At 41.3% G+C, this 20,067-nt stretch overlaps 1 long non-coding RNA gene across 7 annotated transcripts in view; it reads left to right on the plus strand.

The window, feature by feature from the left end:
* The window catches only part of LOC125157747 (uncharacterized), a 172,220-nt gene that overhangs the window by 19,121 nt on the left and 133,032 nt on the right, over positions 1–20,067 (plus strand). Inside the window, exon 1 of one of the 7 annotated variants that reach the window (XR_007149049.1) lies at positions 15,961–16,070. The exons of 3 other annotated variants lie outside the window; for them this stretch is intronic. This is a non-coding gene — a long non-coding RNA (uncharacterized LOC125157747). Of the gene's footprint in view, positions 1–15,960; positions 16,071–20,067 lie in introns of those variants that run through there. 3 more of the 7 variants (XR_007149053.1, XR_007149051.1, XR_007149052.1) reach the window with 3 other exon arrangements.

Raw genomic sequence — 20,067 nt, forward strand, 5'->3', positions numbered from 1 at the left:
TCCAAAGCAGGCTCCAGGCTCCAAGCTGTCAGCACAGAGCCCAACGTGGGCCTCGAACCCATGAACTGTGAGATCATGACCTGAGCTGAAGTTGGATGCTCAACCGACTGAGCCACCCAGGCGCCCCTAGAAAATTTTCTTATAAGGAATGGGATAACCCTTTGCTAAAAACAAAATCCAGCTCTAATAGTGGCATACATAGAACTGAGGGAAGTTTCACAATGGTAGCAGTGACATTTCCAGCTGGGTTCCCAGTCACTATTATCCCTTTTTTTTTTCCTAAACGGGCCCCTCAATTTCCACCTAGAGGCTAAATCTTGCCTTATTCTCTACAAATGATGTCTGTTCTCAGTGAAAATTTCAGGAGCTCTGTTTTAACATTCTGGGAGCTCAACATTGGGCTCTGCTTACTTCTAAATTGATTTCTTGGTCTTTATAGCCCATTTCACAGAACTGGGCTTTTGTCTTATTTCTTCAGCTTGGGTATTTGCCACAATGATGTATACCCTACCCTGGATGATCCCGGATTAGAGCTCTGTGCTTATCTCTTTCCTGTATGTCCTAATACCTTTCCCCACTGACTACCCATGGAATCAAGTTTTGGCTTCCATAGCCAGTCCAGTGCCTACAGTTTTGCCCCCTGTTGTAAGATGCACCTGAGGCTGACTGACAACTTGCTTAGGCTTCCAAGAATCACCATTTATATGTAGCCTGCTCTTTGATACTCTGCCACCATATGCTGAGAGCTAGCCAGAATTTTTGGCACTTAAACTGGATCTTCCTCTGCCACCTCACTCAACTCACCTAACTACTGACCTGGACTGCCCTCTGTCATTTGTTCCCATAGCTCCTGGGTGTTACATCCATCCTGTATGCACATCTGAAGATGAGCCAGCTCCCTTATGAGAAGGGTTTAGTGAGTGTACTTCTAGGTTATGGCTTGTCTCAATTGAACTTATGTTGCCATGTCCTGGAAGATGGCAAACAAGGGCCCATTTATCTGGAGCTCCTGATGCCAGACCCTGGAGATAATAGCCTATCCTGCCAGGTTATAAAGAAAGCCACATGGCTAACATCTTCCTGTGGGAGTCACCTAGGCAACTGAGGCTGCCTTGTTGCCACGAGATAACAGTTTTCCATATGGATACTTTTCTCTAGTTGGACACTTTTTACTTTATTCAGATCTGGTTTATATTTCTCTAAAATTCTCTTCCTTGACACATAGGAAAGTAGACTTAACTTCTGACTATGATCTTCCATATCTGCCTCCTCATGTTATATGCTTATTGCATTCAGCTTAAACAGAAATGAATTTGATTGGCAAAGGGACCATTTATCTGCACAAAGAAGGTAGATTATTTTATGGTATAATTTCAGGCATTCACAGAAAATTTGTATACCCAAACATTACATTGATGTTAACTGCACCATTATTATTTCCATCTAAGCCCTTCAATGGATGTAGCTCAGTTTTTATCCTATGTTTTCAAAGACTCAGAGTGACTTATATAGAAGGAAATAGAAACAAGGTAAAAACTATAGTTAGTAATTATTATGACTACTGTCCTTTTGGATTCTCCCTATCATACATCAATGTTTTTAGAGGAATTATTGGCTTGCACAATTGGGAAATGCAGGTTCTATGCTTTGAGGCACAGCTGGATCTAGGGATTCAAATAACATTATCAGGGTTCCCCCATGTTATCTTCCTTGGTAGACAAAAAAAGTTCTCCAAGAGGACTCTGGTTGGCTGATTTGTGTAACGTGACTTCTTTTTATCCAAATACTATGCCTAAGAGGGAGGTTGATGTGGATTGGCCAGCTTAGGTCACAGGAGGCCCAGCCTAATGGTCAGAAGGGACAGACTTCTTTTGGGGGATATATTTCTTAATTTTTTTTGTTTTGAAATAATTATAGACTTGCAGGATATTGCAAAAATAGTACAATTTCATCCTCACCCATCTTCTCCCAGTGGTGACATCTTACATAGCTGTAGTATAATATCAACACTAGGAAACTGACACTGATGCATTACTGTTAATTAGACTATATACCTCATTCAGTGTTTACCATTAAAAAAACTGCATTTGTGTGTGTGTGTGTGTGTGTGTGTGTGTGTGTGTGTGTAGTTTTATGCCACTGCCACAATCAAGCTCCAGAACTGGTCCATTACCACCGAAGAACATCCTCATGTTACATCTTTGTATTCACTTTACCATGAACCCTTCTTCAGACTGGCTAAACCATCCTACATTCACACCAGCAATGTATGGAGATTCCACTTCTCTGTGTCCTCACCAGTATTTGGTATTTATCACTATTTATTTATTTCAACTAATAGGTGCTTAGTGATATCACATCGTGGTCTTAATTTACATTTCTGTAATGGCCAGTCATGTTGACCATCTTTTCAGATACTTATTTGCCATCCATGTCTCCTTCTTGGTGAAATGTATGTTCCTGTCTTTTGCCCAGTCTCTAGTTGGATTATTTGCTTTTTTATTGTTGTGCTCTTAGAGTTTTTTTGTATATCCTAGATATAAGGCCTTTGTCAGATACGGGGCTGGCAAATATTTTCCCCCAGTTTGTAACTTGTCTTTGCATCTTTTTGACAGGGTCAATGGAACAAATGTCTTTAATTTTGATAAAGTCCAGTTCATCCACTTTTCCTTTTAAGGATTGTGCTCTTGGTGTCAAGCCTAAGAACTCTTTACTGAGTCCTAGATCCTAAAGATTTTTTTCCCTATGTTTTGTTTCTAAAGCCAGTTTCACATTTTACATTAACTCCATGACCCATTTTCAGTTAATTGTACAAAGTTTGAGGTTTAGGTCAAGGTTCTTTTTTTTTTTTTTTTTTTTGCTTATGGCTATCCAACTGCTCCAGCACCATTTGTTGAAAAGGCTATCCTTCCTCCATTGGATCCATTCGATTCTTTTCACATCTTTGTGAAAAACCAGTTGGGTGTGGGAGCACCTGGGTGGCTCAGTTGGTTGAGCGTCCGACTTCAGCCCAGGTCATGATCTCCCGGTTTGTGGGTTCGAGCTCCATGTGGGGCTCACTGCTGTCGGCATGGAGCCTGCTTTGGATCCTCTGTCTCCCTCTCTCTCTACCCCTCCCCTGCTTGTACTATCTCTCTCAAAAATAAATAACCACTAAAAACAACAGTTGGGGATGCCTGGGTGGCTCAGTCAGTTGAGCATCTGACATCAGCTCAGGTCATGATGTCACGGCTCATGAGTTCAAGTCCCACGTTGGGCTCTGTGCTGACCGCTCAGACCCTGGAGCCTGCTTCAGATTCTGTCTCTATCTCTGTCTGCCCCTCCCCCACTCATGCTCTGTCTGTCTGTCAAAAATAAATAAACATTTAAAAAATTAAAAAATAATAAAATAAGAAATATCAGTATAATAACACCACCGATAAATAGAGGTAAATAATTTAAGGAAATAGTTAAAAGGGTTGAATGTGGTTGCCTCTGGGGAATGAGAATGAAGGATGGATAAGGGCAGAACAAAAAACTGTGTTTTTAAAAGTCTTAGAAAGTATCACCAGACTTTTAGAACTTTATAACTATATTGCTTGATAGAAATATAATTAGTAAATCTAAAATTTACAAATAATTATTTTTTATTTCAGTTTTCATCAACTCTGACCACTGGAATTTTCTAGAGAACTTTTTAAAATATCAATTTTCAAGCCCACCTTATACCAATCCAGCTGGGTCTGGGCTTCAGGCATCAACATTCAAAACATATTTCACAGGTTATTTGAATGTGTTTCTGGGGTTGGGGATGGCTGGTTAGAACATATATTATCAGTAGACTTTTGCGGCAGTGAGAAAGGTAAAACATGAAGCTCTTACCATCTTAAAGTCAACCAGCTAATTGGAGATCGGTGGACCAGACACTTTTGGAAGGCTCTGCTTGAGAGAAATCAAACACAGGCTAAATATTTATAGATGGTGAAACAGAGAGAACTAAAGGAAGAGAGTTTAGGAACTTCTAGGTCTACCTCATGTGATTAAAACTAACAAGAGGCTATGACAATTTATATTTTCTGAGTGCATAGAGAGAATAAAAGTAGAAGGGAAAGAAGAAAACATAACTCCTAAATTTAGAATCATAGCATTTTAAAAACTGTACAATTCAGTGTTTTTTAGTATATTCACAGAGTTGTACAACCATCACTACTAACTGATTCTAGAACATTTTCATCATTTCCCAAAGAAACTGTGTACCCATTAGCAGTCATTCCCTATTCCCACCTCCTCCCAGGCCCTGGTAACCACTAACATATTTTCTGTCTCTATGGATTTGCTTCTTTTGACCATTTCATATAAACAGGATTGTACACTATGTAGCCTTTTGTGTCTGGCTTCCTTCACTTTGCATAACGTTTTCAAGGTTCAACCATGTTGTACCATATATTAGTACTTCATTATGGCTGAATAATATTTCATTGCATTGATATACCACATGTTGTTTATCCATTCGTTGGCTGATGGACGTTTAGTCTATTTCCATTTTTGGTGACTGTGAATAATGCTGCTGTGAACATTCATGTACAAGTCTTTTATGCAGACATATGTTTTCATTTGTCTTGGGTATATACCAGAGAGTGGGATGCTGGGTCAAATGGCAGTTCTGTGTTCAAATTTTTGAGGAACTGCTCTGCTAAACTGTTTTCTACTGCAGCTGCACCATTTTACATTCCCACCAGCAATTTATGAGGGTTCCCATTTCTCTACCTCTTTTGTTGACACTTGTTATTATCTGTGTTTTAAATTACTGCCATCCTAGTGGATATGAAGTGGTATCTCGTTGTGGTTTTTATTTGCATTTCCCCTGATTACTAAGGATGTTGGGCACCTCTTCATGTGCTTATTGGTCATTTGTGTATCTTCTTTAGAGAAATGTCTATGCAGGTCCTTTGCCAAATGACCATCTCTGTTGCAACCTGTTAGGCAGGTCAAACTACAACCTCTGCTGCAATTGGTCCCAAACCATCAGGATTTCATCAACGACTGCCAGCTTCCCTGTTTTTGACTCCAGCTTTCAAGTCAGCACTCACCAGAGAAAGCCCAATCTGCTTCACAAGCCAATCACATAAGATGACCTGCTTCTTGGGGTGCCTGGGTGGCTCAGTAGGTTGAGTGTCTGACTCTTGATTTCAGCTCAGGTCGTGATCTGATGGTTTGTGAGTTCGAGCCCCGTGTCTGGCTCCATGCCGACAGTGCAGAGCCTGCTTGGGATTCTCTCTCTCTTTCTCTCTCTGCTCTTCCTTGCTCATGCACTCTCTCTCTCTCAAAATAAACAAATAAATAAACTTTAACAAGATACCCTGCTTCTTATTAGCCCACCTCCAGCTTTTCCTGCCAACAGCCTCCAATCAGACCTGAGAGACTTAATATGCAAATGGACAATGACCAGACACATATACAAATAGAACTTTGCCCCACAATCTGTAGCAACCTGCGAAGGAAACCAGCCCCTTATCAACAATAAATAACCCAGGAAGCCAGTCTGCTATAAATCAGATTTGCAAGAAGTCAGGTTGGTATCTCTAGTGACAATCCAGGAAACTAAACAATAACTTCTGTAACAACCAGCCCCAAATGGCCAGGACTTGATTAATAACTGGCAAGCCTCCTTCATTTTTTAAAATATTTATTTATTTTTGAGAGAGAGACAGAGCATGAGCGGGGGGGGGGGGGGGGGGGCAGGGAAAGAGAGAGAGGGAGACACAGAATCTGAAACAGGCTCCAGGCTCTGAGCTGTCAGCACAGAGCCCAACGTGGGGCTTGAACCCATGAACCATGAGATTATGACCTGAGCTGAAGTCAGATACTTAACCGACTGAGCCACCCAGGCACCCCAAGCCACCTTCATTTTTGTCCCTGCTTCCAAATTAGCACCAATGGGAGAAGGCTAAATATGCTCCCCTAACCAATCACCCAGGATGCCCCGCTTCTAGTTAGCCTGCCTCCCCATGCCAGTGGCCTCCAATCAGGGCACACCTGAAGCCTTTCCTTTCTTTACTATAAAGCTTTCCCTGTCTGCCTTTGAGTCTCTGCCAAAAAGCAAGTGACAGTGTCTGACACCTTTGCCAGCACAAGCTCGGAATGAATAGCCTTTGCTTTTCTCATTTGGTCTGTCTTCATTTATTTCCACAGGGCATACCTAAAGTCTTTCCTTTTTTTTTTTTAACTATAAAACTTTCCCATTCCCCTGCCTGCCTTTGAATCTCTACCAAACATAACTGATGACAGCTGACTCTCTTGCTACAGCAAGCTCTGAATAAATCGCCTGTTTTTGTTCTCATTTGGGTGGTTTTCGTTTATTTTCACAGTAGGGTTGCCAGATAAAATATAGGATACCCTGTGAAATTTGAATTTCAGATAAACAAACAATTTTTAGCATAACTGTGTCCCAAATATTGCATAACTGTGATTTGCTAAATCTAGAACCCTAAGCATATGTAAAAACGTAACTCCACACAGAATTCTCAGAGAGGAGCATCTTAACACAAGGCAGCTGAATAATTTTTGCTCAGCGGAGCCCTCTGGTTTGTTAAATGCCAATTAAATGACATTTCTATTTTCTGTTTTGTTGTGTTTCCATACCAGAAAAGAGCTTATCCTCTAATCAGTACATGCTTTGATTTGCCTTTATCAAGCTGGGAGACTTTCAAGTTACTGTCTGGTTTTCAGCCTCAGGCAATACAAGGCATTTTCTTCTAAAAGTCCTTTGCTCCATGTGTGTTAATTAGAGTTGTTTCCACGGTCTCTGCTGCCAGTCTCCTCTGCTCTTCAGTGCGAGTAATGTCGAGTCGGTTGCCCAAGTCCCTGGAGGTTCATGCAGCCTTCATCGCTGATTTATTTTTGTCCCAACCAGATGGCTCTAGGTTCCTGTGACTGCACGTACAGGAGTCTTTTGGATTATCCTGTTTTTCTTTCCCAGTGCCCAAGGTAAGGGTCGATCTTCAAGAAGCTCATTTGTCAGTAAGATAAGTTATTCACCATAGCTGCTGCCCGGACACTGTAACCAAAGTTATTAGATTTAATATGTTTTCATAAACTCCATAGAAAAAGTGGAAGGGCAGCAGCTGACATGGCTCGGCAGAGAGGAAGGGGACTCTATAGGCGGCACCAGAGGCTCGACTGAGCCCTTCTTCACCTTTAAGGAGGTGGACATGAAAAAGATAAGCAGACTATCTTTAATGAAACTAATACATGCACAAAGTTTAAAGAGACAATAAATCAAAAGTGACACATGCAATATTTCACTGTGAGATTAAGGAATTCATCCAAGGGGAACACTAGGCTTTTATTAAAAAATAATCTCCATACATTCCCACACAATGAAAGCTCTCTTACATCAGCCCAGGATCGAGCTGAATATGCTCTGGTTAGTTCAGGTTTTGAAAACTTGAAAAACATGCAGGAAGCCACCCAATATAAGATTTGTGGCTTTTATTATTTTATTTTATTATTTTATTTTATTTTGAGAGAGAGAGAGGAAGGGAGAAAAAAAGAGAGGGAGGGAGGGAAGCTGGCTCACCTGGGGCTTGTGTTTTTTTGCCCGAAGCTGGGCTGGAGCTCACCAGAAGCGGGCTCGTGCTCACCCGATGCAGGACTTGAACTCACCAACTGTGACACCATGACCTGAGCTGAAGTCAGATGCTTAACAACTGAGTCACCCAGGTGCCCCAGATTTGTGGCATTTAAACTTACACACATGCATGTGTGCACGTGCACACCAGAACACATATAATCCAGGAATTATGAATTACTATTGTCAGGGGTTTCAGTAACCAAAAATGTTTACTGTTCAAAATGCTGAAGGACTCACAATACAGATTGTCAGATGACTGGTTCTCATTCCTAGATGGGTTCCTCTTATGGCCTACCCGCAGTGCAGAAGCCGAGTGGACTCTGGAACAGCAGGGGGAGCTACTTGGCCTTTATCCTGGAGAAACCGAATCAAGAATTCCTGATTTTGGGGGTCTAGCTAGACTACTCTGTGCCTTGTTTTGGCTGGCCTTAGGAAACTCAAAGGCTAATAGTGTGCTTGCCTCATAAGCCAATTAGAGACTTTTGCCTACAAAAGCAATTATGACACACTGCTGTCTGTGAAGAGTGCTGTATAAAGGCAAAAACATGTGCATTGAATGACTCTGGAAATACTTTCCTAATTTAATCTAGACTTTGAAACTGAGAAAGGCAGTGGCAGATGAGTTCTGCGTGTGTTTGGGGGTGGGGGTGGGGAGGGAGATAGGGTACATTCAGAGTAAATAAAAGTATAAGCCAGAAAGAGCAAGAAATGTTTATGAAATTGGGAGTAAAGTGGGTGTTTTCCAGCATGGTTGTAAGAGGGGATATGAGAGAATGAAGAATAGAAAGGCAATGTCAACTACAGTGAACAAAAATCACAATAACAACTACTATAAATAAATTTCCTGCTTTGGATTTGTGAAGTGCTTCTCACCAATGACCACATATAAAGTACATAACTTTCTGAAGTGGGTACTGTAATTCTTATTTTATAGGTGAGGAAACTGAGGCACAAAGTGCTTATGTCACTCAACGTTTCAACCTAGGGTACTGACCTGTAACACATCATCTTGAGTAACTCTGTTGGGCACCAGAAGGATTATCTGGTCAGTCTGACTCTGCTCTTCCCCACCTTCATGCCTTCTTGCATTAAGTATTGTCACCCTCCTTTGCCCTTCCGCAGTTTATTCATATTGTTAAGTTCCACCATGGCCATATTCTTGAAGTATTGTTTCATGTGTATTATATCTCCACAACTCATATTGTTTCTTTAAAGGAAGGGATCTTGTCTGTCCTTTCGTATCTTCCCCAGCACAGGAGCTTAACACACACAATGGTTAATTGATTGATTAGGATTCCACTAAGCATTTCACGTAAGTTCCTTTCTACTTGTAACACTTCTTGAGTGCCTGATTGAACACCTTCATCATCAACTTCACCTGGGAAGGCAGCTTTTCTGCACCTGTGCAGGATGCAGTGCTGGGCACTGGAACTTTGGTGATCTCACTCAGTTTTCTCTAGGTGTGTGTTGTATGTTCCCATTTTTCAAGATAAGGAAACTGAGGCTGATAGAGGTTAGGTAATGTGTCCAAGTGCTCGAGTAAGCAGTTGGTTAGGTTTTAACAGGATGCTTGGAGGCTGACAAAGGGAGAGTCATGGTAAGCTGTAGGGAAAGTTAGAGGCCTGTCCTGGCAGCTGCAAAAACAAAGCTACAACAAACTGGATCAAACCACACAGGCCCAACACACAGAAAGCCAGAGATCTTGACCAAATATTGGAGAAGAGGCATGAAACCGTGTGCCTAAGATATCCCATCACCAAGTAATAAATACTCTTTTATCGCTGCAGAAAGGGATTCTCTATGCCTTTAAGCCCAGCTCGTATCCTTATGATTATTGTTTTATTTTTTTATTTAAATTTTTTAAATGTTTATTTATTTTTGAGAGAGAGAGACAGTGAGAACCAGGGATGGGGAGGGAGACACAGAATCTGAAACAGGCTCCAGGCTCTGAGCTGTCAGAACAGAGTTCGATGGGGACCCCGAACCCATGAAGAGTGAGATCATGACCTGAGCCGAAGTCAGATGGTTAACCAACTGAATCACCCAGGTGCCCCAAATGATTGTTGTTTTAAATTGTAGTTCAGACGGGGCGCCTGGGTGGCTCAGTTGGTTAATCATCTGACGTTGGCTCAGGCCATGATCTGATGGTTCATGGGATCCAGCCCCTCGTCCGGCTCTGTGCTGACATCTCAGAGCCTGGAGCCTGCTTCAGATTCTGTGTCTCCCTCTCTCTCTCTCAAATATAAATAAAAACATTAAAAAAATTGAAATCGTGGTTCAGGCACATCACTTATATCTGTTTTGATTAGATCTCTGGCTCTGAGGTCTTGTTCTACTGGGTTGAATTCTTCCATCTTGTCATTTTGTCTAGGTCACTGTTTTGTGTGTATGTATGTCTGTGTGTGTGTGTGTGTGCGCGCGCGTGCTTGTGTGCGTTAGGAAAGCCTGTTCCATTTCCTGCTCCTGAGAGTAATGGCTGCTCCTGAGAGTAAGAAGAGTTCCTACACTGTCCAGGGCCTGTTGCTTCAGGAAGTGCTTCAGAGTGTGCACTTTTGTTTTGGTTGGTCAGTGCTCTGCAGAGTTTCTCCTTGCCTGCAGTGGGAAGTGTTTGGACCTTGTCCTGTGTGTGGTATTTTAACTAGGTGTGCTTTGGTCTGCTTGTTAAACGAAGCCTGATCTTATTTCCACTAGAGCTGAAGCTCTGCAGCGCTCTATGGTCAGCGGACTTGGTGCATGTACGGGTTTGGTGCTGGTCTTGTGGGCAAGGATCCTGCTGCACTGCTTCTCATGTGGACTTGCCCTAGTAAAGATGCACATGAAAGGCACAGGGGGTTGGAACTTGGTGTAAGTGGCTCCAGCCTCCACTGGGGGTGATGTGTTGCTCACTGATGTCTGTCAGTGCTGATGGGGGAGGCAGAGGGGGCAGGCATGGGAATGGCCTCACCGCACTCTCTTGTCCCCAGAGTGTGGAGTTCGTGCCTGCTGCTATTCAGGAAGCCCTCAGAGCAGAGCAAACAATCTCCCCTGTTGTGTCTACAGCTTCCATCAGATCCCTGCCTTCATCCTTTCTGTGTCTGGTGCCTGCCAGGTGGCACAGTACTCCTGTGTGTTATCTCAGGTTCATGGTTGGGTTTCAAAACTACAAATTTTAGGGACCTGGTGCAGCACAGACCCATGCTGGTCCTCTGGGTGAGGGTCTCATCATGCTGCTGGTTTGCCCCAGAAAAGCAGTTGCACGATTGTGCAGGGTCCTTGAGTTTATGGTAAGGACCATCGAAAAGCTGGCACCAAGGTTTGCTGCTCTCAGTGGGTGTCTCTGTTCCTATGCTAACGAATGAGGCATCACATTGGTGCCTACCTGCTCTTCCCTGCTACACCCCCACACCAAGAGGCTTTGTCACCTTTCCCAAATGCACTCCAAGAAGGAGAACTGTCTCTCCCAGTGTGACCCAGGGGATCCTCAAATCATGCTTTCTGCTCCTGGGACTCCATCCTCCTTTCCTACCGGAGCACCACTGTGCCCCCCAGGCTCCACCCAGCAGTGGTGCAGACTTCTAAATCTTCACACTTTGAGCTCTGTTGCTTATAAAAATGATAATCAGCCTCTTTAGTTTTCCCAGTCAGTGGTTTGGGGAAATGTTCTCTTGTGCAATCCCCTGTGCACTGTTTTCTCTCTGTTTCTCTCTCTCTCTCTCCTTTCACTGAGATCAAAGCTCCCTTCCCTCTGCAGCACCCACAGTTCTTTTCTCCCCGGAGCATGCCTCAGCACCTCTTACCTTCCACAATGTGGCTTATTTTCTCCCTCTAGTTTTGCAGTTTGTTCTCTCAGCATTCCTATTGATTTCTTGGGTGTTCATAATGATTTGATATTTATCTGTGTTCAAGGGATGAGGGACAAGCATAGGAAGTCCCCCTACTGCTCTGCCATCTTAGCTCCTCTTTCCTTAATTCATTTTAATAGACTTTCCCACTTGCACCACTCAACCATTGTGTCTGGTCTTTCCTTGCATTCTTTCTTACAAGACCAAGAGCCTTTGATGATATCCCAGGGATGAGCTGGATGAAGGCCTCAGGGCCCAGGGATCTCCCCCATCCATCTGGCAACAAAATAATAACCCAGAGACATATTGTTAATCATTATCACACTGATTTGCTTGGATGCAAAACACTAATAATAGATTGATTTTATCTAACTTTGGGTTTATCTACAAGAAAGATGAGAGAGGAAAGAAGGAAAACCACAGCCATATTTGGAAATGGTGAACATTGCTTTCCTTTTGTTGGGTGAGCTGGCAACCAGCAAATGGTCAATTGGCCCTTGGGCAGCAGCCTGGCTCCTTAAGGAAAATGAGTTTAGATGTTTATGGATTCCCAGATGACCTTGGGAATTTAACTCTGGGCAATGTGTGATAGGCTGTGTTTGTGCTATATCTGTCACTGTCTTCTTCAACTACCCCTCTCAGTCACTCAGCACCCAGCCAGGTTCCTTCTGATGCTGATTATGAGTTAACCATTGCTTTGGGATCATGACTATGCAGCAGCATTTAAGAACCTGGCTGTTAGATGGTGAAGGAGAGCAAAAAGCCTAAGGACAATAGTAAGTAAAGTTGGGATCCACTGCATGTCCAATTTCTTAGTTTGCCTAAACCCAACCAGGAGAGCAATTACAAGGATTAATTAGGTCAATATTAGCTACACAAGTGGGTTTTTAGTTAACTGATTGTTCCGCTTCTCCTAAGGTATTTATTTGGTACAATAAGATGTGTTACCTATTGCCCAGACTCCACTTAGGCTGGCGAGCAAATAAAACTTCTGTCTGGTAAATTTATACTCATCTATTATACTTCTAATGCTTGAGCTATTTCTTTTGCTGTTTGAGCCAGAGTCTGGTATAAATTATGGATAACATGATCTAGTTCAGGAACTCCTAGCCAGAGTATAAATCCTTGCACCAATCAGTGAAAGTGTCTTGGATACTTCCTGGTAAGGGAATATATCAAAATATTAATAAAATGAGAGCACAGGGAAGTTCAGTTTTGAATGCTTGGAAAGACTGAATGACTATACCCAAAGTGTGGGGCATATTTTAATGTGGCAAACATAGGAAATCCATCTGATTATACCAAGAACATCTCAGGGCTGCACACTGAAGAGGCACAAATGTATTGTTTATGGTATTGCTGATACTGCCTTTCATGTACTTATGAGTGCATACCCGGGAGTTTAAATGCAGTACTTACAGTTCAAAGGACCTGAAAGGGTCCTTTCCAATGTAGTTCTAAGGCGGAGTTTCACTGGTGTCTGTCTCAGTAACCCCAGTCTCCCCAAAACAAATCATGTAAAGGTGTATCTGGGGTATTCTCTTTGCACCTGGTGAGCATATGATGTCATTTTTGACAATATTTGATAAGCTTATGGGTCCTCCTGGAATCATTTCATATGAGGACCTCTGAGGATTTTGAGATGAAGATTGCATTATCATTACAGCTAATGGTTAGATTTCAAGTCAGGGCACATTAATCTTTTGTAGAAATTTTGATGATTTTGATTTTTAAAAGATCATTCCTTCATTCAATTCTGACATAGTTTTACAGGTCAGTATGGACAAGGAAGTTTTTACTTTAATGAAGTACCTTACACAGTTTCTTAAGTATTTCACCTATAAAGTGAGATTCTTTTTTTTTAAATTTTTTAATGTTTATTTATTTTTGAGAGAGACAGAGACAGAATGCAAGTGGGTTAGGAGCAGAGAGAGGGAGACACAGAATCTGGAACAGGCTCCAGGCTCCAAGCTGTCAGCACAGAGCCCGACACGGGGCTTGAACTCACAAGCGGCGAGATCATGACCTGAGCCGAAGTCAGCTGCTCAACCGACTGAGCTACCCAGGTGCCCCTAAGGTGAGATTCTTTAGCACTGGCGAGTAATGAATATATTATCCAGGCGGGAAAACCAAAATCTATCTATTATTAGTATTTGTCTGTTTGTTTGTTTTGGCAACATAGTATTAGCTTTTTATCAGGGGAAGACTTCCATCCAAGCATAAAACTAACAAACCATTACTAAAGTGTTGTAGGATGGAAAACTTTTCCTCTACCCTTATATATTCATTGAATGGGGCTTGTGAATTAAGCTAACAAAAGACAGATTAGCAAGAGAAGAACCAGTGGTTTTTTTTTTTTTTTTACATGTGCAGTGTATATACATGCAGAAGTGCTTAGTGATAAGTAACTCAGAAGGGTGGTTAGAATTGGGAGGCTTACATACCTAACTTAGTAGGGAAAGGGAGAGGGAAAAAGGCTCTTATAAGAAGAACAAATAGGTTTCTTTAGGAATGACAAATGGGTGTTAGGAGAATAAATGGGATATAAGAAAGTTTGTGATGTTTGTTTATGCAGATGCAAGTGGTCTTTCCCTCTTCTTCATGGCCATGAAACTTCTTAGGAAAGGGAATTTATGCTAGGTTTATTTTTGGTTTCTCTCCTGGGAGGAAATCTGAAGAGGGAATTTATGGCAGCTTCATTTCCCAGAAGTTGCTGCTTTGAGTCAGATAATGGAAGCTCTGTGAGAAATTCTTTCTACATCTGTTAATTCTCAGTTGCCTTCAGCTCAAAATAATTTTTATGCCAAAGTGGCAGATTTTGGGGTGGCATATTCTAATCCCCTTCAGTGTTTTTCAAAATTTTGTTTTTGGGCTGAAGGGTAGCAGAATATGCCACCCTAAAATATGCCTCTTTGGCATGAAGATTATTTTGAGTTGATTTTTTTAATAAAAAGAAGACACAGAGGAATCTCTGAAAACAGAGTTGAAGTTACTTTTTTGTAAGGGAAATTTAGATTTGTAAAGGAAATCTCCATTTGTAAGGGTGTCTCCCTCTTTGTACCAGGAAGAAAATGATGACTACAATTTAAGAAACTCATCATTAGAGACTATGCCTGACTTAAATCTGCATAACATCCTTACTGTATTTTTCCTGGTAACCTTCCATAACGGCTACCTCCCAACACCTTTCTTTTGTCATTAGCTGAAGATGGAATTTAAGCTGGTGGGTTGGACCATTTTGGGAAATTTTACTGTTTTTCTGCGTATCTCCCATGTATATGTGAGGCATACATATTATTAAACTTCTGTTTGTTTTTCTCTTATTAGTCTTTCTTTTATTACAGGGAGGTCTCAGTCAAGAATCTAGAAGAGCAGAGGGAAAATTATTTTTCCTCCCCTACAGAACAATTGAGTAAAACCCATTTGCAAATGTTCAAATGGTTTTTGAGGCAAGTGTTCTGAGTTTTGCTTTTCTTCATAGGTTTTCCTTGGTTATGATAATGACAGGGCAAGATTTGGCCATCTTTCTTTTATTTAAATTTTTTAATGTTTTATTTATTTTTGAAAGAAAGAGAGAGAGCATGAGCAGGGGAGGGAGAAAGAGGGAGACACAGAATCCAAAGACAGGCTCCAGGCTCTGAGCTCTCAGCATAGAGCCTGACACAGGGCTCGAACCCACCAACTGTGAGATCATGACCTGAGCCGAAGTCAGAGGCTTAACCGACTGAGCCACCCAGGCACCCGATTTGGCCATCTTTCTGGAGTGAAATTTCCTTACCAATATTTTTGTAAAATTTGAACCACTGTATCGTTACTATTGTGAATAATTTCACAGAGAAAACAAAAAATGTCTGGAGATGGTCTCTGGAAACATTAACCAGCCATCTTGGCAACATCAATGCCTATCATTGTGATGAGGGATAGAAGCAGAAAAATGTTCACTTTTAGCCTGGAAGGCTGACCTATAGTCTGCATAGTTCCGATAAGGATCAAATACATGCTGGTTGCTGCATTCCTAAAGGATCTCATGACTGCCTGTAAATCTCACCAATAGTTAACATCAAACTGAATGATAAGCACCAGAGAAATCTTGTGAAAGTAGTTTTATGAGTAGAAGTTCGAAGAAAACCTTTATGATCTAATACTCCCTGCATGTTCTCTCCCCCTTGAGCATGAAGCATATAACCACAAGCTTCATACAACAAAAGTGTAGCTCTTTCTGCGTATTGGTTCTGTTCCCATCCTACTTAAATAAACTTACTAAGTTGCATGTCAAAACATCTCAAGAATTCTTTCTTAACCATTATGCTCAACTATCCTGCAACAATTGTACACATGATAGTTTTGAGATAGCCACTATTTCTTTTCTTCTGAGGAGGAAGATTATCATATTTGAATGAGACTTTCAGGATTCATGAAATCACAATGAGCAAGCCCTTTACCCCTGTTGAACAGTTACCTTTGCTTCATTATAATATTTAAAGTCTTTGCCCTAGGAGTAGCATAAGCCTCATTAACATAACATAGGATGCAGGTGTAGGCATGTTTTCTACTTATGCCTGTGCAACTTTATGCCCACATTTACATGCTCCGAGAGCCAGTATAAACTGGATGGTGTCTTGGGCTCCTTATTTCAGGTAAGGAATACAGGGTCTTGCTTACTTTTGAAACAGCACTAGGAGTTTTTATCACTGATTTAGTTTCTGATATGGTTAGGCTAGAGACTTGTAAGTTTTTACATTCTCTTTGTTCCCTTAAAATTCTTAACTACTGAGGTTTTGCATTTCTTTGTAATTCTGATACTTCCTAGGAAGTTCTGCAAGAAGTGTACTTGGACAAGTAGGGTATAGATCATGCAAAATGACTTCTCTTGCGTCACAAAAGCTGTATATTATCTTTTTCTGGAAACCTCTAACTCCTTCTGCTTACAACAGGCTTATGATAAACCCCTGATTTTTGAGCAAGTTTGCTTTTATGGGAGGAGCTTAGACCAGTTACGGATGTCCAAAGTTGAGCTTGCTACAAGGCCTGCTCAGAGGAAGAAAAGGTCTACTGTCATATTATAGGAGGATTCTCACACAGAGAGATGGGACATCCAGGCTTTCTTTGTCCAGGAAGCGTCTTCATTTGTGCTGGCATGGGCTCAGTGGGTTAAGGCTTAGCCCAAAAAGGCTAAGCCCTGAGTGCAGCAAGGTATAGCCTTTTATGCAATTTCTACTTCTTTGTCTCCTATATATGGTGACACATATAGTCTGATTGGACACAGTCAAAGTTAGAGTCAAGTCAGAGCTATGCATATATGTATGGGAGTTGATTGGGCCACGTTGAACGTTGCCTTCCTTTGTTATGGAAAGGCCTTCACCACATTCCTTAGGGAGGGGCTCTACCACAATTTGAACCCCATATTCATATTGGGGTTAGACAAATCACAAGTGGTTGAAGTCTAGCAATAGGGCCTGCATGCAAGATAGGTCTTCAGCACCTGTTTTTTTTCTGAAGACCAGTGTTTCTTCCATCATTAGAATGGAATGCAGGTAAATTGGCAGATACTGATATCATGATAATATTTAATTATTTTAATGTTTATTTTTGAGAGTGTGAGAGAGGGACAGAGCACAAGCAGGGGAGGGGCAGAAAGAGAGGGAGACACAGAATCCAAAGCAGGTTCCAGGTTCCAAGCTGTCAGCATGGAGCCCAATGTGGGGCCTGAACCCACGAACTGCGAGATCATGACCTGAGCCAAAGTCGGACACTTAACCAACTGAGCCACCCAAGTGCCCTGATATGAAAATATTAACCAAACAATAATTTGGTTGTATTCTTTGTTTTTCAGTAATACCAAATCTATCTAGCATCCTTAAAAATGGAGGAGAGGCAATATATACAATACTTCACATATGTAAACTACATGTACCAACAATATATTATACCTTGCCCTACATTTAGCAGAGAATGTTATACACAGTTCCAAACTTTTTTCTGTAGACATCTCTCTTTAAAAAAAAAAACTGGCCAGCAATATCGTGGTTCATTTGATTTGATTCACCCCTTTTCAAATCTCTTCCCTCAGTGACACTGCAGCTGTTCCTGACCCTTCTGTCATCATGCCTGTTTCTAACATCCCATTTGCAGGTCATTGCTTCAAATGTGCTATAGGAAGGAACTAGACATACAAGCTTGTTAGAAGGTGGTGTGTGGGGGGAGGAACTCCAAATCTGAATGAAGGCCCAGGGCAATGAAATTGTTCAGCTTTGGAGGATGGGCTGTGTTAATGGATATTTCTGAGATCCATTGTTTTGCTTGCATGATTCTTGCCTTCCACTTTGGTCGAGGTGGCTGTCAGACTGACACCTCAGGAGGACATCACTGCAAACCTTACGTCCACTAGTCTTGTGCAAGGTCTTTGGGAATTTCAAAGGAACACATGACTCTGAATTCTTGGGAACTCAGTCTAATTTGGGATAGTGAATCCTCCTAAGAACAAGGCAACACATCACACATTCATCATATATGAAGTGGTTTGACACTGAAAGAACACATTATAAAGATTTTCTGGAAGAGATATAGGTGCAATCAATTTTCTTTTGAAAGAGTGACAGATAAGTGTAGGGGAGGAAAAATTTCTCCTTATTCCTTTCTAGGTTTCTTTCCTGACTAATAATTAAGTTGACATAAGACAGATTAACAGGAAAAAAAACCAGATTTCGTAAGTATAGGAACCCCGTAAAAATATGAGACCCAAAGGGCAGCCAGGTCATTAGGCTTATGTAACATTTTGAGTTAAGGAAAGAAGTAGATGTCTGGGGATGCAAAGGAGAAAAAGGCCATTCACAGGAAGGTGAGAGAAGATTGTTGGAGAACAAAGGTTGTCTTGTTATGTAGATAAGTTTCAAAGGAATCTCTGGTAATAGCTCTCTTCCTAGTACAGGCCCACTATCCAATGTAAATTTAGGCAGTTGAAGAAGAGGTAAAGAGCTTTTCCTGAATCTGCTGGGTTTTGATTGCCTTTAAGTTAAAATAATCCTTATTCCAGGGAGGCATATTTTGGGGTGGCAAAATCTCTCTTTCATATGCTTTGGTGAGAGCAGAAGACTGTTGAAATATAATTTTCAGAGAAAGGTAAAATCATTACTCTCATACAGATATAAAAGTCAACACATGTTAAGGAAATAATTTAATTCCTATTAAAGAGAACCAGAACCTTACAGTAGTTAAAGCAGTAAAAACAGACTTTATTCAGGAACTATTATATTAGGGAAAAAGAGACCTCAATGTAGAAGTGAGCTCAATTCTAAATACAACAAAGGAAGCTGGGGATTTATATCCTAGGAGCAGAATGAGGGGATCAGTGGATGGAGAATTACTGAGAGGAGACATCAAAGGTAGGGAGATCTTACTAAATTGAGCTAATAGGATTCTTACTGAAAGAAGGCCAGGAGGATGGGATATCAAGGCTGGGGAGATTCTCGCTAAAATGATTTAGAATTTTTGCTACAACTGGGCTATGCAGGTCCCCCAAGGATGTCAAGGCCTAGCTGAGAAGAGGGCTCAGGGAAGCTTGACCAAGTTTGGTCAAGGAGAGTCTTTGTCACTTCTGTGATATGAGAGAACCAGGCAGATTTTATAATTGGTTCAAAGGAAAGGTCAAAACTGCACAGATTTATATGAAGTAAAGCAACATTGAGACAAGTTGCAAAGGTCCACAAAAATCATTTTGCCACAGAGGGGATGAAGCTAATTTCAATTACTGCCAAACAGGACAGAATTTCCATATATATCAGTTACCTACAGCTTACAAAGAATTGCAAAATAGCTCAAAGACAATGACTAGGGCTAGAATCTGATAACCCTGATACAGAGTTTTCCATTGAAACACAAATATTTCTCTATAAGGAGCTTCGGCAAGGTGAATGGAGGGGTTAAGAGCAGAGAAATTAAAAGAGGAGGAATTTAGGAAGAGTACGAAAGCCATTAAAGGTTAATCTATTTGGTTGGACTTGCAATATGATCAGTAGGAGATGCAGTGGTTTTTTTTCATAGTGAAAAAAGTTTCATTTCAGATTCTCTAAATCTTTAATGTGTGAAGATCCCGTGTCTGCATATTTGATCCTAATGGCTTTAGGATTCCTATCAGCTGATTCTAGCTACTTCCAGTTCCTGTGGTTACAGACCTTTTCACTGAACCATGTCTTCTCTGAAGTTGTTCTTTATGAGGGTTTTGAAAACCTTTGGACAGCTTTGAGCTGTATGGGTGGGGTGGGGAGAGAAAGATGATGAGAGATTTGGTTTATTTCTATGTTGGCTTTTATTTTTAATGTTTATTTTTTGAGAAAGAGGGAGGGAGAGTGTGAGTGGGGGAGGGGTAGAGAGTGAGGGAAGCACAGAATCTGAAGCAGGCTCCAGAAATCATTATCCGGTGCCTTTGTTTATCATTTTATAATTTTGGAGGGGGATTTAAAATTTGCTTTTTTTCAGATTCTGTGACTAATGTCTTGCCTCTTTTTTTTTTAAAAAAAATAGATTTATTTATTTTTGATACAGAGAGACAGAGCACAAGTGGGGGAGGAGCAGAGAGAGAAGGAGACACAGAATCTGAAGCAGGCTCCAGGCTCTGAGCTGTCAGCACAGAGCCTG

The sequence above is a fragment of the Prionailurus viverrinus genome, chromosome X, assembly GCF_022837055.1.
Source record: "Prionailurus viverrinus isolate Anna chromosome X, UM_Priviv_1.0, whole genome shotgun sequence".
In the NCBI taxonomy this organism is placed as follows: Eukaryota; Metazoa; Chordata; class Mammalia; order Carnivora; family Felidae; genus Prionailurus; species Prionailurus viverrinus.